The following is a 13,153-nucleotide window of genomic DNA, read 5'->3' on the forward strand; positions in this document are numbered from 1 at the left end:
TTTGGCAGAAGATTCAGCTCGCCCACTTTCTCGAATCGCTGCCGCCGGCGACCTCCTATACTCGACGCCTCACGCCCTTTGAGGAATTGTGCACTACCACCCCCCCAGTACGTCACGCGATCTCTCTGATGTACCGCCTCCTGGCGTTGCCTGAACCTTCTTTCAGGCCCTCGTTTATTTCTCTATGGGAACGCGACCTGGGTGTTTCCTTTTCGGATCATCAGGTTGAACGTCTGTTTTTCTTTGCATACAAAACCTCCACGTGCTCTAAATACCAGGAGGTGGGATATAAACTTCTGACCAGGTGGTATTACACCCCGGTTAAGCTCCGCAGGATGTTTCCTGACTGCCCGGATCTGTGCTGGCGTTGTGGAAAAGAGGTAGGCTCCCTCCTCCACATTTTCTGGTCCTGTAGTAGACTACAACCCTTCTGGCAAGAGGTCCTCCGCATTGCTCAAAAATTTACGGATCATACCCTAACTCTGGATCCGGCTCTCTTCCTCTTACACCATCACGGCCACTCGAGAACATCCTATCGAAAATCGATCCTGCCAATCCTACTTACGGCCGCCAAGAGCTGCATTCCCCTGCTTTGGAAGCAGTCCCAACCTCCTACGGTTGCGATGTGGCTACGTAAAGTAGCGTTCATTAATGAAATGGAAGACTTGACAGCGGCCGAACGTGGTACCAGAGATCAGTTTCTTAAACGCTGGTTTTACTGGCATGAATTCAGTGCCTCTGAGGCATATAGGGATCTTGTTGCCTGAATGACCTGCTTGCTGTGGGCGGACCTCTCCCCTCCGGTGCGCCATTTCCCTCCTCTCTCACCTCTCCCCCCCCCCTTTTTTTTTTTTTTACCTTCTCCCCCTCTTCCTCTATCTTTCTTTCTTATGTGTTTCTTCCTGATTCTATTCCTTCCTGCTATCCATGCCTTCTCCTAAAATCTTTCTCATTCCCTCACGGCATACGTGACATGATTTTTCTCTGGGTTCTGCTGGAGTGACGGGTTTCGGGGGATGCTCTCCTCGCTCCTGTATACCGGCCATTTGACAGATGCCGGTGGGAGTGGGGCTCCTCCCTTGGGACCTATTACCTTGCGGATACTTATAATAACTGTGTATCGTCTTATAATGCTTACTGTTACATCCCCATGACTCCTGTTTTTCTGTTTTAAGGCTTTTTCGATGCTCGGATGTATCTTGATTTACTGTTCTCATTGCATATGTATGCCTTTCTTATCCTTAATAAACGTTGAATTTGAAAAAAAAAAAAAAATATATATATATTTAATGCCTGCACGACAGATTTTTTTCGGCCGAAAGTGCGCTGTCGGCTGTCGGAAGCATCATACTAACAAGCCTACAATCGGCCGATCGGTCGTCGGCCGAATATTTACGGCCGACAATCGGTAAGTGTGTACGAGGCATTAGTGACTAATGCCCCGTACACACGTACCGATCGTCGACCGAACAATCGGCCATCTTTTGTCCCCGGGCTGTCGTGTCTGTTGAAAACTGCAAAAGACTGCACACGAATTTTGTCGGCCAACAACAGCCGACTGCAGAAGTGATGTCATGTGATGGTTAACTTTCCTTGTCTTTTTTCTTTTCTGAGCATGCCCAGTCTTGCAAATCTGCTGTCTGTCGGCCGAAATCTGTACTGACTGGCGAACAATCGGCCGTTCTGGTGTTGGCCAACAAAAATTTTAATGCCTGCACGACAGATTCTGTTCGGCCGAAAATGCGCTGTCGGCTGTCGGAAGCATCATACTAACAAGCATACAATCGGCCGATCGGTACATGTGTAAGGTCTATGAGAGTGTACACATAATTCCCGCATTACAGAAGTGGGTCAGCCATGGAACCACAAATACGTGTACATGTATTTGTGCTAAGAACATACTGTGCCGCATGCTCCCAGCACAGACAGCCAGGCTGTCGAATGATTGGCAGTTAGGAATCCTGGTTTCTGATCACATGATTACTATGATCATTTTTTTTTTCTCCTCTTGAATGAGGAAAAAGATACACTGTATCTTTTCCCCTTGCTAGAAAAACAAAATGAACAAAAAAAGTTGTGTAAAAAAATAAAGATAAAGTCAAAATATCTAGATCAGGGTTTAATCTAGGTCACTGGTAGGATTAGGTTTAGGGTCAAGGTCATGCTCAGGGTCAGGGTCTGGGTTAAAGGGTGGCAGTCAAAGGCCAGAGTCACGTGTTTTAGGTAGCACATAAAAAAGTAAAATGCGCTCTTTTTTTGCTGGGTCCCACTATGGGTACAAAGAACAAAGAACTTACACATGTGGTATTGCTATGATGTTTTGGAGGTAGAAAGAAAGAAAAATGCAAGAAATATGCAGCTAAATTTATATATGTTTTACCCTCTGTAGTAAAGGAGTTAAATGGCTGAGTGGGCCTTTACTAAATAAACTTCCCTCTCTATCCCTCTCACCCCACTCTCTCCTCTTTCTCTCCCCTCTCTCTCCTCTCTCTCCCCTCTCTTTGTCTCTCTCTTCTTCCTTCTCTCTCTCTCTCTATATATATATATATTTAATCGGGGCCCCCCTCGCCTGGCATTGAAGCTCCTTCGCATGCCCAAGCTCAGTGGCGGCATGGCCTTTCCAGATGCGGCCATGTACTCTTCGGCATGCCACTTAGTCCTAGACTGGCATCTACATGGCCCTTTGAAACAATGGGTGCGGATCGAACGGGTGGTCGCAGGTTCGCCCCTGGAGTCTCTCTTCTGGGGGACATTCCCCCTCGCGAAGGAGGTCATGGATCACCCGACTGTAGGGGCTACGTTACAGCTGGGACGCCGGCTGTGCAGAGATGGTCGACTCTTGACCTTGCCTTCCCCTTTGTTCCCGGTTTTAGGGAACCCAGAATTTGCGCCCGGCCTGCAGGACCCAGCCTTCCGCGCATTGAGAACCCAGGGTCTCCACCAGGCCAGGCACTTCCTCGCCGGTGGTCGCTGGTTATCTCGACAGTCCCTCCTCTCTCACAGTTCCTTCGCAGTTCTGTCGTTTTGGCAGAAGATTCAGCTCGCCCACTTTCTCGAATCGCTGCCGCCGGCGACCTCCTATACTCGATGCCTCACGCCCTTTGAGGAATTGTGCACTACCACCCCCCCAGTACATCACGCGATCTCTCTGATGTACCGCCTCCTGGCGTTGCCTGAACCTTCTTTCAGGCCCTCGTTTATTTCTCTATGGGAACGCGACCTGGGTGTTTCCTTTTCGGATCATCAGGTTGAACGTCTGTTTTTCTTTGCATACAAAACCTCCACGTGCTCTAAATACCAGGAGGTGGGATATAAACTTCTGACCAGGTGGTATTACACCCCGGTTAAGCTCCGCAGGATGTTTCCTGACTGCCCGGATCTGTGCTGGCGTTGTGGAAAAGAGGTAGGCTCCCTCCTCCACATTTTCTGGTCCTGTAGTAGACTACAACCCTTCTGGCAAGAGGTCCTCCGCATTGCTCAAAAATTTACGGATCATACCCTAACTCTGGATCCGGCTCTCTTCCTCTTACACCATCACGGCCACTCGAGAACATCCTATCGAAAATCGATCCTGCCAATCCTACTTACGGCCGCCAAGAGCTGCATTCCCCTGCTTTGGAAGCAGTCCCAACCTTCTACGGTTGCGATGTGGCTACGTAAAGTAGCGTTCATTAATGAAATGGAAGACTTGACAGCGGCCGAACGTGGTACCAGAGATCAGTTTCTTAAACGCTGGTTTTACTGGCATGAATTCAGTGCCTCTGAGGCATATAGGGATCTTGTTGCCTGAATGACCTGCTTGCTGTGGGCGGACCTCTCCCCTCCGGTGCGCCATTTCCCTCCTCTCTCACCTCTCCCCCCCCCTTTTTTTTTTTTTTTACCTTCTCCCCCTCTTCCTCTATCTTTCTTTCTTATGTGTTTCTTCCTGATTCTATTCCTTCCTGCTATCCATGCCTTCTCCTAAAATCTTTCTCATTCCCTCACGGCATACGTGACATGATTTTTCTCTGGGTTCTGCTGGAGTGACGGGTTTCGGGGGATGCTCTCCTCGCTCCTGTATACCGGCCATTTGACAGATGCCGGTGGGAGTGGGGCTCCTCCCTTGGGACCTATTACCTTGCGGATACTTATAATAACTGTGTATCGTCTTATAATGCTTACTGTTACATCCCCATGACTCCTGTTTTTCTGTTTTAAGGCTTTTTCGATGCTCGGATGTATCTTGATTTACTGTTCTCATTGCTTATGTATGCCTTTCTTATCCTTAATAAACGTTGAATTTGAAAAAAAAAAAAATATATATATATATTTAATGCCTGCACGACAGATTTTTTTCGGCCGAAAGTGCGCTGTCGGCTGTCGGAAGCATCATACTAACAAGCCTACAATCGGCCGATCGGTCGTCGGCCGAATATTTACGGCCGACAATCGGTAAGTGTGTACGAGGCATTAGTGACTAATGCCCCGTACACACGTACCGATCGTCGGCCGAACAATCGGCCATCTTTTGTCCCCGGGCTGTCGTGTCTGTTGAAAACTGCAAAAGACTGCACACGAATTTTGTCGGCCAACAACAGCCGACTGCAGAAGTGATGTCATGTGATGGTTAACTTTCCTTGTCTTTTTTCTTTTCTGAGCATGCCCAGTCTTGCAAATCTGCTGTCTGTCGGCCGAAATCTGTACTGACTGGCGAACAATCGGCCGTTCTGGTGTTGGCCAACAAAAATTTTAATGCCTGCACGACAGATTCTGTTCGGCCGAAAATGCGCTGTCGGCTGTCGGAAGCATCATACTAACAAGCATACAATCGGCCGATCGGTACATGTGTATGGGGCTTAACTTTATGAAAGATTCAAGTTTGTAGGAGGTCTTAGATCCCTTCTTCGTGCTTTATATGATTTGTCATCAGCTCAGAAGTGTGGAGGTGCACTTGATTGCTACCTTACTCAAAATGGATTTAAGGAATCTATCTGGATATATAAGGCTCGAATGCTGATGGGGTTATGGAAAGTTTCTGTCTATCTTAGGTTTGAATATATATGAAAGGAGATGAATTTGAAGTATATGACAAAATATAAATAATAAGAGATAAAACGGAAATATTTATGGTCAGCATTGATTTATCTATTCTCCCACAGAGATCTGCAACCAGCGGTTAAGAAGAAAATTAGGGCACTTAAACTGATTTTAAAAAGTCTGCAGTCTGTGTGTTGCACATGCATCATTAAGGCTGTTTCTATTGGATGACAAGCTTGTTAATATCTTCTTTTTCTTTGTGACCTTCCTCTTTTCCTTATCAGTCTTACATATCTCTTGCATTATTCAAACATGACCATTCCTGAAAAAAACACCACTCTACTATACTATTTTATCATGTTTGAAGGCTCACTGTAAATAAAATATCTACAGTGAACACATCATCTATATCTTCTACAACACTCTAAGTTGCCTGTGCTTATACTGAATGTTTTACTAAAAAATGTACTAAACATACTAAAAGTGTTACTGAAAAGGTACTGAAATACCTTGGATAGCAGGAAGTGTTTTTGCTCACATACCTCTCAGCCCTTCTTATTATGTAAATCTATGGGTCAAGACAGAGCTCACACTCTTCACTTGCAGCTCCCTACTAGTTGATAATGAAGTTCAAAAAATACAACTTTGAGATATCAAATCACTGTCATATTTGAAAACTGGATTTCTAGTCCCAGTTGTATTGACACTTTCTGCCATTTTTAGTAGAAACCAGAATACTGATCATTTAACATGTTCTAATTGGTCATTTAGTTATTTATATTTATGTTGGGGGCAGGGACGTATCATGAAAGAAAAGAAAAAAACCCTGTGAAATGTAGTCGTGGCTTAAACTATGCTAAATATTGGGTGTGGCTTAAAGGGGGTGTGGTTTACTAGAGTCTGAGATTACTTACACAGTGCAGAATGTAGTAATGTTAAATAGGGAATGTATAATGTAGAGTGTAGGGCAGTGGGTAGTCTGTGCAGGAGAGGGGTGTGGAGTTATGGCAGTGGGTAGTATGTGCAGAAGAGGAGTATGGAGTATATGGCAGTGGGTAGTATGTGCAGCGAGAAGAGTGTTTACTGGAGTGTATTGCAGTGGATAGTATGTGCAAGAGAGAAGTTCGGAGTGTATGGAGGTGGTTATTATGTGCAGGAGAGGAGTGCGGAGTGTATGGCAGTGGGTAGTATGTGCAGAAGAGGAGTATGGAGTGTATGGTGGTAGTTATTATGTGCAGGAAAGTAGTGCAGAGTGTATGGAGGTGGGTAGTATGTGCAGGAGAGGACGGTGTCAGTAGGCCATGAACAGTTTTAGTAGAGTAGTGGATGGTGTCAGCAGTTTTTTATTTTTATGTATTTATTTTTTTACAATTTAATTTTTTTAATTTTCTTCCCAATATTTCGTTATTATTTTACAATTTAATTTTTTATCATTTTTTTTGCAATTTAATTTTTATATTTTAATCACAATTTGTTTTCTCAGCCCTGTTGGTGAGCTTTTGTGAGATGTCAGGGGTCAGAGGGGGGGCCAGGGGGACAGAGAAAGGGACTGAGGACATAGATTTGCCAGTCCCTTTCTTAGCAGCCTTAGCATTGAAAATGAGTGAACATAATATAGATGCTCCTGTTCATTCATAAACTGCAGCAGAGTAAACACAGTTGCGGACAGGGCATATGTGTACTATATGTGAGCTCACAAAGGTTCAATGATCTCTTTCACGCTTTCTCCTGTGGAAAGCTAAGTGCTGACAGAACATTAAAAAAGCACGTGCTGCCTGTTTTTTTTTTTTTTGAGAACCCATTAAGGGGTACCCTGTTAATCAGGAACTGATGTAAATTTTGTTTGAGGCTTAGAGAGGCAGATGTTCTGTTTGTTTTATGCTATGGTCTTGCAGTAAAAATTGCTCCTGCATTAATCTCTTGTACTTTTACTGCAAGTGGGTGGCAGCTGCAAGCATAGCAACATACTCATACGTTTCAGCTCACACATGCAGCGGCGTGACCCCATGACCACTGGACACAGTGAATCTCAGTGGTCTATACCCAGGCCAGGGTATCGTCTGATTGCTGACCAATCATAGTGATCACACGATTACAGTTAATCAAAACAGTCATGAATGGCATCTAATCATGCCTATTTTTCTTACTATTGTGATGCTGTGATTGGTCACAGTTATCACATGGTACCTGGGCCAATCATAGCACCCTGGACCATGTGATTAGCTGTAGCCAATCACAGACCACAATAGTGAGCAAGTTGTCATGAAGGAAAGCCATTCATGACAGCTAAAACTATTGCTTATAACAGTGATCATCACTGTAACAAGCAATCAAGGTGTGAAAAAAAAAAAAAACCTGATCACCCCCCTAGAGTAGTACAGTGTCACTATAATGACATTGAACTACTTTGATGACGGTATGTAAAGAAAAGAAGTAAAAAAAATGAAAAATGTTTTAAAAAGTTTAAAAATAGAATTATTTACATTTTTTGTTACATACTGTCACCAGTCAACATCCCTTATCACAACTACACCACTTACATCATGATGCTGTACTGCACTGGTGATGTAAAGAAAAAAAAATTGTGAAAACACATTTTTTTTTTTCATTTATTCCAAAGCACTGTGACAAAATAATACAACTTAAAAAAACTTTGCCATACCTCTTAATAAATATCCTGGACTGTCTACTTTCCAAAAAGTAATTTGGGGTTATTTGTACTGTCCTTGCATTTTCATGCCTCAAGAAATGAGACAGGCCACCCGTACATCAGGATTGATCAATTTTTAAAATATATATACCATAGATTGTACACACTATAACTTTAACACGGACTAAATAATATACAGTGATTTGGGTTATTTTTACTAATGAAATGTAGCAGACTACATTTTAGCCTAAATTCAGGAAGACTATTTGTTTTCAAAATTGTATACCAGAAACTAAGAAAACATGTTGTTTTTCAAAATTTTCAGTAATATTTTATTTATATAGCAAAAGAAAGAAAAAAAAAACTAGTGCTGATTAAATACCACCAAAAGAAAGCTCTATTTGTGTGAAAAAAAAAATTAAAAAGTTAATTTGCGTACAGTGTTGCATGATCGAGCAATCGCCAGTTAAAGTAGCACAGTGCCAAATAGGAAAAAAGGGGGCAAAACCCTTCAGGTGGTCATGTGGTTAAACTGTGTTTGTTTACTGCCTTGCTGAGTACTTGGAGAATTTGGACTGTTCCTGTTGGTAGACTGCTTGGCCTGCATTGAATGAAGGCACGAGAAATGCAATTAAGGGAATTAAATAAATTATTATACCTAGTACCATTATGAGAAGTAATGCAATATTTTACCATTCTTGTTCAAACTAAGCTTGAGATGAAAACAATCTGTTCTCCCATGAGTTTTGATCCGCTCCCTCCTTGTTTGTGGGTGTAAATATGGCAACTTGGCTTTCTTTTCTAATGTATCAATCATACAGGCTGATAAGCTCATGACTACAGGGCCTACTGCTATGTAAATATCCTAAGCATAATAAGCCTGTCTGCAAAAGGCTTGTGTTTTAGGAGCAAGGGGTCCAAAAAAACAACATAGCACCCCTACTTAAAATCATTTAACTGAGTTATTTGGTTAGTCAACCAACTGGAGCCTGGCAAAAATCCCAGCTTTCTACTTCACAAAATGATAATAGTGAATCCCACAGAGATTCACTTCATCCTGCTGCCAAGAGAATGCAGTTTCTCTTACAGATTTTAACTCTTACGTTCACTAGATGATATAAGACTCACCATCACAGGACAGTAAAAGTTGTTGGATTCCAGTTAATTCGTTTTTTCTGGGTTTTTTTTTTTTTAATAACATTTATTTGACTGATAATGTGTGATATATAGTATATAGGTTTGCCCACTGTTCAGACTTAATATTACCGATGGGCTCTTTGCATGCACTCACTGTAAAATATCATTAGGCTGTATCAAACAAGCAGCTATGGTAATAAAGGATCAAGCAGAGCAGAGTTGGGGGCAAACCAGGGTTTAACACTAGTTAGGCATATACTGTACCAGAGAAATAATAAAAAGGTGGTTATAAGACAGATGCCAGGTCAAGAGAGTTATCCATCTAGGAAATAGGACCAAATTTGAAGAATGAAAATGGGATGTAGAACATAGCAAAGTTGGGAAAGCAGCATTCTCTAGGAAATTAGGTCAGGCAAGGTTGGCAGCATAGAAATACAGAAGTTAGCACGCCCTTAGAGGAAAATAAACATTATGGGCAGGCAATCTGTGATATTTGGTGCCAAGATGGAGCCAATCAGCAGATGTGCTGCAGTCCACAACTTTATTTTACATAAAAAGTATGTTTTCTCTTTCCCCACAGATACCAAACTGGCACAGCAAGAAAGGGTGTTGAAATCAGTATGGCAGGGGTATGGACATTTACTGGCTTTTTACCATGCATGCCAAGTCTGCATGGCTGGCTTGCTTACCTGGCATATTTGGGTATGGGACTACATATATTTCTTTACTTTTTTGCAGAAGAAAAAAAAAGTAAGCTTCTGTAACACAAGATGAGCATTGTCTAATTGCAATGTTAATTTTTCTGTTTCATTTGTTTATATAGACATTTCATATCAAAACAGTACAGAATTCAAGATTCATACGTTAATATAGGTAATTGGCAATGGACACAACAAAAGTATAATCAGATCATACATATACAGAACATGACTAGAGGTCTTAAGATAAATGATTGTATCAGATTTATAAGCAGTAACCAAAGTGATTGATAGCCGATATTCCTTGGTAAGTACTAGGAGTGCATCAGGGAAGGGCAGGAAAGGAGCTGTAGGGTTTCTCTGCGCTCCTGTTAGAATCAAGGTGGGTAAGGATGGTGGAAAGATTAGTGTCACTTGTTCCAAGGTTGCCAAAGTGATTGTGCATAGGAACCCCTACTCGAGACAGCATTGTTAATTTTTCATCTGCACGTAGCAGGTCCTAATATAAAGTAAGATTAATGTAGAATGACAGCAACATTATTTTAAAGTCCTTTGAACTTTTAGCTAAATCAGCCATATGTATGTCCATGCCTTACAGTTTGTTTTCTTTCTGATTCAGCAGGGGGTACAAATCCCACTGTTTGTAAACTAACCATCCAGATCTGTCATTTAGCAGCGACAGCACTACTGCTGCACCAATGTTAGTGCCACCACTGCAGTAGTGGTAGCATAGCAGTAGTGCTGCCACTGCTAAAAGGCAGCTCCCCAGGCTGGTTTGTTTACACACAACATCTAACTTAGGCCTCTTTCACACGGGCACACTGCCCGATGGAGTCCGTTGTTTATTAAATTTAAAAATTATACAAAGAAAAGGGACCACTTATCACAAAAGGCCTTCACCAACATGATAAAAAAAATGACAACGTTGTCAGTATTAAAAACAAACATGAAATACTGGTACGCTGCTCTGTATTACCCTCGCCTGCTGTGAGGGCTCATCACGGATGGAACTGATGGAGAGCCTAGGACCGGCTGCAATCCACTACGCCATCTGAGATGAGTACTGTCTATGGCATATCGCCCAGCGATTTTTCGCCCCCGACACCTGCTTTGGCTGAGTGTGAGGTCCCTGTGTTGCTTTACCCCTATTTTTTTCTGTTTGTTTTTACTTTTTTTTTCTCTTTTACAACCGGAGGCCTATTGTATGCACCATTCTCCTGTGCCCCGTTGGGCACCCACAGTTACTGTGTCACTGGGCCTCTACCCCCCTTTGCTGGTTAGATGACACAGGGACCTTGTTTTTGTTTTTTTTGGGATTTTATTGCCCGCACTAGTTGGGGTGGGTGCAGGGCGGGGTGGGGGGGGGTTATTTTTATTACTGTTTTTTGGACTGTGCATCATTTTTGTCTACTTGATGCTATTACATTTGACTGTGCTGCTAATGGGAGTCTGGATACTGTTGGACATCAGGCCTTTCTCCTGACTGGTCTGTTGCCCTTCTCACAATCCAGATTGACCTGCGGCTGGGTGAGACCCGAGGTCCCTGTGATTTCCCAGCGGCCACTTTTACATTTCCGAACATGGCCACCATAAAATTGATGACATGGAATGTCCGGGTCTCAGAGATAAGGTTAAACGCTCTGCAGCCTTCACTAGTCTCAAAAAACACCGAGTTGATATTCAAATCCTAGTGGAGACTCACCTTGAGGGCTGTCTGCACCTATCGCTTAAACGTCCCTGGATTGGCTGGATGTATCATACTGCATACACCTCTCACTCCGAGGGAGTAGCAATTTTGGTCGCCAAGTCTGTTCACTTCCAACTCCGGGGATCTCGGGTTGACTCCAAGGGAAGGTTTATTTTCTTACATGTGTTGATATTTGGAGAACCCTGGTTGATTTTGGCCTTCTACATGCCCCCGTCATTCGCCATGCCCTTGGTTACAGAGGGTCTATCCTACATGACGCAGTATCTGGGGATCCCTGCTGTCTGGCTGGGGGACTTTAATGCTGCGATGAACCCGAGTTTGGACAGGCTCCAGACGGGTTCTCGGGCGTCCCAGCCTCCTACCTCCACCAGGTTTGCGCGCCTGGTGGAGAGTATAGGTTTGGTGGACACGTGGCAGGCCAAATTCCCTTTGCAGCAGGCATTCTCCTGCTTCTCACCCTCTCACCACTCGATGTCCCGTATTGATATGATTCTGGTGTCAAAAACTATGCTCCCCAGGTTGGTGTCTGCGGGGTTCTCCCCCAGATCCCTATCTGATCACAGTCCCTATTGGGTGACAATCAGGCTACCACACGACAGGTCGCCTCCAATATGGTGCCTTCACCCGATCTGTTTGTCTCTACTTCCAGAAGAGGCCTCCTTGGACGCTCAGTGGGGACAATTCTTTAGAGACAATACGGGTTCAGCCTCCCCCTTGGCGGTGTGGGAGGCATTTAAACTCCACGCCCGAGCAACCTTCATATCTCAGATAAAACATTATAAGGCAGGCTCCGCTGCGGCGCACTACCTAGCGGAGACTGATGTTCAGTCGGCTGAGGCGGACTTCCTGGTCGACCCCTCTCCTTTCAATGCCTCGCGTCTCCAGATGCTGACTAGAGTTGTCGCCCAGATGGAGTTTGAACAGGCCAAATCAAAACAGTTTTTCCAAAAACAGAAAATCTACAAACTTGGGGAACGGGCTGGAAAATTGTAAGCCTACTTGGTACACTGTGAAGACAAACCACCAGTTGTCATTTCATTACAGACTGCTACAGGAGACCCCTTGACGGACCCTCAGGAGGTGGCTGACCGGTTCCGCTCTTTCTTTAGTGATCTCTACACTTCTCAGGCCCCTACTGACCCTACCGACATGCGGTTGTTACTTGATGGGGTGGAGTTCCCCATTCTTACTGAGGAGCAGGTGGCGTTGCTGGAGGCTACCGCTTATGGAGGAGGAGATCGCAGAGGCCATGTCCAGGTTCCCTAGATCCAAATCCCCGGGAACAGACAGGCTCCCCGTCGAGTTCTACACCCACTACTCTAAGCTTCTCCTGCCACAACTGCTAACGCTATTTAATACCATTTTTGAGGAATCCACGCTGCCATCCTCTATGGGTGAAGCCTTGATAGTGTTGATCCCCAAACCAGGCAAGGACCCTCGCTTCCCAGAATCTTACCGCCCTATCTCTCCCCTACAGGTGGACGTTAAAATTCTGGCCAAGATTCTTTCTATACGTCTAAACCAGGTAATATTGTCCCTCATACATGAAGATCAATCAGGTTTTATGCAAGGCAAAAATACAGTGGAGATCAAAAGTTTGGGCACCCCAGGTAAAAATTTGTATTAATGTGCATAAAGAAGCCAAGGAAAGATGGAAAAATCTCCAAAAGGCATCAAATTACATATTAGACATTCTTCTAATATGTCAACAAAAGTTGGATTTTATTTCCATCAATTACACTTTCAAAATAATAGAAAATAAAAAAATGGCGTCTGCAAAAGTTTGGGCACCCTGCAGTGTTAATATCTTGTACTGCCCCCTTTGGCAAGTATCACAGCTTGTAAACGCTTTTTGTAGCCAGCCAAGAGCTTTTTGTAGCCAGCCAAGAGTCTTTCAATTCTTGTTTGAGGTATCTTTGCCCATTCTTCCTTACAAAAGTCTTC

Source organism: Pelophylax lessonae, assembly GCF_965119305.1.
Source record: "Pelophylax lessonae genome assembly, chromosome: 2".
NCBI lineage: Eukaryota > Metazoa > Chordata > Amphibia > Anura > Ranidae > Pelophylax > Pelophylax lessonae.